The sequence below is a fragment of the Macrobrachium rosenbergii genome, chromosome 8 (genome assembly GCF_040412425.1).
Source record: "Macrobrachium rosenbergii isolate ZJJX-2024 chromosome 8, ASM4041242v1, whole genome shotgun sequence".
Lineage (NCBI taxonomy): Eukaryota > Metazoa > Arthropoda > Malacostraca > Decapoda > Palaemonidae > Macrobrachium > Macrobrachium rosenbergii.
The window spans coordinates 50,176,098-50,183,194 of NC_089748.1; the positions used below are offsets into that span (position 1 = coordinate 50,176,098).

The 7,097-nt window shown below is 40.3% G+C and overlaps 1 long non-coding RNA gene across 4 annotated transcripts in view; it reads right to left on the bottom strand.

Moving 5' to 3' along the window:
- LOC136840846 (uncharacterized) overlaps window positions 1–6,643 on the bottom strand; it is a 7,279-nt gene extending 636 nt beyond the window's left edge. For 2 of the 4 annotated variants that reach the window (XR_010853754.1, XR_010853752.1), the window contains exons 1-3: window positions 6,496–6,643; window positions 3,369–3,914; window positions 1–87 (exon numbers count right to left, since the gene is read on the bottom strand). The exon at window positions 1–87 is cut by the window's left edge. This is a non-coding gene — a long non-coding RNA (uncharacterized lncRNA). Of the gene's footprint in view, window positions 88–3,368; window positions 3,915–6,436 lie in introns of all 4 variants that reach the window. The other 2 variants (XR_010853753.1, XR_010853755.1) reach the window with 2 other exon arrangements.
- Between the last annotated feature and the right edge of the window lie 454 nt (window positions 6,644–7,097).

Here is a 7,097-nt window from a genome sequence, read left to right on the forward strand (position 1 = left end):
ATTGTAGAACTATAGAGCAAAGTAAACACTGCAGCACACTCCTCAGGAACAAGGTTGCACCACAATCATTGCTGGTATATCAGGCTCCTAAAAATGTAAGAGAAAATCAGTTCTTTCCATGTCCTTTTGGTATAAAGGATTAAAAACTCCTGCAGGTGATTTGTGTCCAAGTCTACGACAACTGGCTGCCGGACTGCTGCTGCTCACACCATCTTACCAAAGTAAACATTTTTGTCAGCTAAACTACAGGTAACAGGTGCAATGGTATATTTGAAAATGGGTCATGGGGTAATTAGAAAAGTGACCAGTACTTACCATAAATTCAGCTATTTACGTCTTCAAATATATGATATAGATATATTAATGCCGCATATACTAAAATTACATTTTTATAATAAAAGTTTTATCTATACTTACCAAGTAATCACTTCGCTATAGATTCCACTAGTGTGGCAAACCCTAAATTTAAAAAATCGCGCCAGCACTCTCATTGCATCATAGGTGACAAGCCCGGCTCCACCACACAGGTCGGTTGGTAATGACACTTGTCGGAGGCGTCATTATGATATGCCGATATGTCCAAAAGGGGGGAGAAGGGAGGGCTCCGATTCAGTAATTACTTGGTTAAGTATATCTAAAACTTTATCATAAAAATGTCATTTTTACATAAGTAACTTACCAAGTAATTACTTAGCTGAATCACACATTGAAAAGGGAGGTGGGATGAATGGACATATTCTATTCCAAACCATTAAGTGTGATAATGACTTCGAAATAGAGGAGAACAATGCTTGCTGTTACCACTACTTGGTTAGAGAGCTACTGCAGTTGAATACTGCCTCTAGCTGGTGCTCATCTTAACCTGCAGTGGCGTGGCGGTTGAGCCGAGAGTTGCCTCTACATCAGCGGAGGATATGCCTGATCACGCTGACCAGGAATATTACAAATGAATGCCCTTGCCTGGGCGCAACGCCAATAATTCTAACAACCAGATAACTCTTATCACCTACACTGATCACAAAACCATTACCTATCCACAAGACTGCAGGGCACCCCAAGTACCATGTAATCCCAGGCTCCCCAAGAGACGTGTAATTCCAACCTCCGTCTGTCGACACCTAGGATTTTCAACAGGCTCGACCGAGGGGGGCGGCACCTTGTGTATAACTCCACTAGCATACCTCGGACCTCCAGTAAGTCTTTTCCCCAGGGAGGGAAAGCAAGACAGGGACCTTGGTCTAAGAGAGCCAGGGAACGAGAAGCCGCATTGGAAGACAAATTACACACATCCAATGGCATGCCTTTCCAACAGCTGTCTGTCGAAACCTGGGATTTTGCAACGGGTTCGACTGAGGAGGCGGCAACCCGTGGACAAACCCCATCAGCCTCGCTTGGACCTCTGGTATATCTTCTCCCCAGTACGGGGGAGAGGGACAAGGACCTTCGTCCAGGAGAACCAGCGGGTGAGAGGCCACCTCCTCCTCTTACACTTCCCTTGGCCACTTTCTAAAAGACTTCTGTTGAAACCTGGGATTTTGCAACAGGCTCGACTGAGGAGGCAGCAACCTGTGGGTAAACTCCACCAGCCTCCCTTAGACCTCTGGTATGTCTTCTCCCAGGTTTAGGGGAGTGGGACGGGGACCTTCGTCTAGGAGAAGCAGTGGGGCAGGAAACCACCTCCTCCACTAGCACTTCACTTGACAATTCATACAAAACACTTTGAACTCACTATGAGGTTGTTATTGGACCTGGAAATAAGATTGGCAATGGTATTGGGATAGAAGCATGGGAGTTAAGCACATCGGGATAGAAGCATGGAGCTAAGCACAGGAGTATGTAGAATAATGGAAAGCTGGGAACAGGAGAAAGATTGTGACCAGAAGTAGAAAGAATAAGATGATGATGATTTGACTTAGGATAGGGGAAGAATCTAGACTGACTGAATCTTCTATTGGTTCTAACGGCCACCTTCCTTTTCCATTTCTTTCAATGTTACTAAGGTCTAACACTCATCACAGTTATCTCTTGTAATATACCTGTTCCCTACAATTACTGCAATTGCATGTGTAAAACCGCAAAATTTAGTTAGTCTAACCTAACATTCTTCGCTCCAATGGCAAAGGCTAGAAGATCTAGAATTTGACATAACTAACTGAAAAGGATATTCTGTAACTAAGAAAAGGATATTCTGTAACTAACTGAAAATGATAATCTGTAATATACGACAGGTCCTTAACTATATTACCATAACTTGACATAACTAAAGGAAAGGGATATTCTCTCTGATATGATAGAAACCTCCCATCAATATTATCATAACTATTATATGCAGTCGTGCCTAACTTCCGGTTGTAAGAGAGAGCCTTGTATGACAGTCATCCATTTGTCATTAGTACCGCAAGAGTTAGTTAGCCTAGCATTATCTCCTCTGCTAAAAGAGCGAAGGCTATCAGAACTTGATTTAGACATAACTAGATGAAAAGGATATTCTGTAGCATACGAAAAATATCTCCACATGAATATCATCAAAGTTTGATATGCTGTTGTGACTGAATCCGGGGGTACGGAGAAAAAAACCGTACGATCAGCAGCCATTTTGAGATAGCCCGTAAAGCTAGCTAGCCTAACTCACATCCTTTGCCACCATAACAAAGGCCAGAAGCACTTGAAACAGACAACTAAATGAAAATATTCTGTAATATACGGTGGATATATCCTTGTCTATATTATCATCACTCTGATATGCAGTGTCTAAACTCCGACTGGAAGATGAGAAAGCCATTTCATCATAGCTACACTTGGCTAAATCGGCGTCCCAGGGATGCCTGAATTGACAAAATTAAAAGAAGCAAAGGCCAATTTGAAGGACTAATAACATATCAGCAACTAGGATCAACAAACGCGATAATACTTCACTGACTTTCAATGAATAAATCATTTGATAAACATGCGGTGAAAGAACAGGTCTGCTGCACGATGTGCATAATGTTACTCGCCCACGCAGCAAAATCATAAGGACGCCTTCGACAAGTGTTGTTACCAACCAACCTGTGCGGTGGAACAGGGCTTGTCACCTACGATGCAATGAGACTGCTGGCGCGATATTTTGAATTTAGGGTTTGCTGCACTAGTGGAATCTATAGCTAAGTAATTACTTGGTAAGTTACTTTAATAAAAATAATAATTTTCTTTTAGCACTTACATAACCCATTAAGTAGATCTGAAGAAACTTGGGGCCAATTTCTGCCAAGGGAAGCAAAGATCTGAAGGTGTGGTACACCTGACCTTGAACTTTGAAGGTGGGAATGTAGCCCGTCTTGCAAATCCCCTTTACACCAAACATCATCATTTAGAAGCAGGAGTTGTACCTTTGGATGTTTTTGAAGAAATGTTGAGGAGTGGTCGTATCTCCTGACATGAGCGATTGCAGTGGATTGGGTGGACTGACCAAAGGTGGCATAGACACCTTTCCACTGCTACAGTAGTCCCAGAGCCTCTTCTTTCCACTTGAGTGCGTTGCAGTGATGAGAAATATTGTCCAACTTCCATTGGACAAGTGAGGGTGCTCCTGATAACTGACATCAAGCTTATAATCGGATGCTGCTTTTTTTTTCAAATCTGCAATACTCCTTTGAGTTCAGACTCCTGAAACTGCTGTCCTCACCTGTCAGAGCCTGGCCTCCCTCTGTTCTGGTTCTTCTGCTGATCTGGATGCAGGGAGTCTTGTCCTATGAGCTTCCAGTCTGGCCTCCCCAGTTCCGGTCCTTCCGCTGCTCTGGATGCAGCAAATTTTTTCCTATGGACTTACAGTCTGGCCTCCCTCTGATCTGATGTTTCTGTTGCCCTGTTGCTGCATTCCTTTTGGCTCCTGAAGTCTTTGGCCGCACGGAAAGCTTTCTTTGATGGCATATTTTCTGGAAAATAATTGGATCATTATTATTTTAAGGTTTACAAATAACTTTAATTTTTGCATTTAAATGCACAGATATTTTCTAAAAGATAATCCTTCACAATTAACTTCATCGAAAACTTGCTGCCTTCAAATATTTTGAGGGTAAAAATGAGAAAAATGAGAAAAATCCTTATTAGAATTGCAAATATAAATGTTACATGCAATCCTATGCAATAAAATATGCAAATGGCCTAAGAAAATTAAATCATTTGAACTGACCCCTAAGCTAGGGTGGCCTATTGTTCTAGGCTCTTACCTAAACCCTCACATTTTGTGAAAAATCATGGAAATAACTAAACACCTTCACACATCACTTTAAGATCTGGTGCCATCAAATAGTTATTGTAACCAGTTCAATGCAACTGAAAATGAAAATTGCATTTAATATGACGACCTTAATACTTGCCTAACCTAAAACTCTTCCATTTTGAGTAAAACCATGAAATATCTACTGAAATTGCATATACAAATATTGTATGCAATCCTATGCAACTGAATATGCAAATGGCCTAAGAAAATGGCTGCATTTGAACTTTCCCCTGAGCTAGGGTGCTGGCCTATGGCCCTAGGCTCTCACCTAAACTCTTCCATTTGGTGTGAACCATGAAAATAATCAAATACCATAAAATTTCATGCAATTAGGATTACATGCAATCCTATGCAACTAAATATTAAAAGTGCACTTCCTAGGTAAAACTTTACTATAGTTGCACAGGCTGATAGTTCACTGGACGGGTTGGTATCGTTCTCGGCTAGCACTTTGCTGGGCCCGCGTTCGATTCTCCAACCAGCCAATGAAGAATTTGAGAAATCTATTTCTGGTGATAAAAATTCATTTCGCGTTATAATGTGCTGCAGATTCCACAATAAGTTGTAGGTCCCATTGCTAGGTAATCAATTGGTTCTTAGCCATGTAAAATAAATCTAATCCTTCGGGCCAGCCCTAGGAGAGCTGTTAATCAGCTCAGTGGTCTGGTTAAACTAATGTATACTTAACTTTTGCGCAGCCTGATTCCCGCCAGTCGCCGACTGGGACAGGTTACCATGTTTTCAGGGGATCCAGGAGGAGCAAAGGCCAACCCCCCCACAAGTTAGGTCAGGTCACCTCACCTCAAGTTAGGTTGGGTAGGTAAGATCTGGTTAGGTCAGGACCTGGCATTATGGAAAAGGTTATGTTTATTTACATATGAGGAACCTGTTGCAGTCGACGACTGGCGGGAATCAGGCCACGCAACTGAAGTAAAGTTTTACCCTTACCTAACCTAGGGTGGTAGCCTAAGGTTCACGACAACTTACCTGAACTCGTTTTGACGATAAAAATAAGAAAATCCTTATTAAAACTGCAAATATAAATATTGCATGCAATCCTATGCAACTGAATATGCAATTGGCCTAAGAAAATTAATGCATTTAAACTTACCCATAAGCTTAGGGTGTTGGCCTAAGGTCTTAGGCTCTTGACTAAACCCTTCTATTTCGTATAAAACCATGATATAACTACTGAAATTGCATATACAGAGGTTGCATACAATCCTATGCAATTGAATATGCAAATGCCCTAACAAAATGGCAACATTTGAACTACCCACTAAGCCAGGGTGCTTGCCTATGGCCCTAGGCTCTTACCTAAACCCTTACATTTCTTGTAACAGCGTGAAAATACCCAAATGCCTTCGCATTTCACTTTGTCTAAGATTCGGCACCTTCAAATACAGATATTGCATGCAAATCTATGCAAATGAATATGAAAACTGCATTTAATATGACCACCTCCATGCTTACAGTACGTAACATAGGGCGGTAGCCTAAGGTTCATGACAGGCTACCTAAACTCTTCCATTTCATGTAAAAACATGAAAATTACTAAATGCCTTCACATTTCACTTTATATAAGTTTTGGCGCCTTCATACAAGGTTATTTCATGCAATCTGATGCAATCGAATATGAAAATTGCGTTTCATATAACGACCTTAATACTTACCTAACCTAGGGTGGTAGCCTTAAGGTCATGTCAGCCTATCTAAACTCTTTTCCATTTTGTGTAAAGCCTAACCTTGAAAATAACTACTGAAACTGCATATATAGACGTTGCATACAATCCTATACAACTGAATATGCAAATGGCCTCATTTGAACTGACTCCTAAGTTAGGGCGCTGGCCTAAGGTCCTGGACTCTTACCTAAACTCTTCCATTTCCTGTAAGTGAAAAACCATGAAAATAACTAAATACCTTCATATTTCATATTTTATCTAAGATTTGGCGACTTCAAATATAAATATACATGCAATTCAACGCAACTGAGTATCGCCTTCCTACCTGATCCTAGTTTAGGGTTCCTAAACACTATTTTTAGAGGTAAAACCGTAAAAAAAAATTAGTGTCATTGCGAATAACAATGGCCGACATCGAGAGATGTAAGGCGGCCTTGAGTCACCCGTCCCAAACCTAAACAAAACGGCCAAAAGGGATCAGTTTAAATACCTTCTCATTTAACTTTATCTAAGATTTGGACGCCTTCAAATGGAGATACTTTATCTTACTTTTACCTCTGTGGAGTGTCAGTGTGTATGCAATAAACTGATTACAGGGTTTGCACTTTGCAGGAGGGTGGATGCGTTAACGTCCCGGTTGGAGGTGTTCCAGTAATGCTTTACTTAGCAAAACCGAATCCTTATTTCCCTTTTATAACATTCCTGGCATTATTAATGAACTAATAATAATTATTTATAACTAATAATAATTATTTACATTATTATTGACGTCTAATAGTGAAAATAACGTCGTTAAATAAGGGAGGCAATTTCTAAATTTATTTTCTCTAGACTTTTATGCATAATGAAAATAACGTCTCAATTCCCGACGTTTCTGCCACTAATAAGTAATTAATTAACCAATTATAAGTCATTTACATACAATAATAATTAATCATTACCCCAATCACGTCGGATAAACAGTATTTAAAATTTTTTAAAAAGTCTTTGCATGTACTTATCTGGATTATGGCTTCCATAAGTAGGCCTACTGTCGGAGGTGTTCAAGCAAAATCGAATTCTTATATCCTCTTTATAACTGTCTGTCTGTCACGGGGTACGGGTTTGAAACCTACCCTATTAATATAAGTTGGATCAAATGATGGCGACGT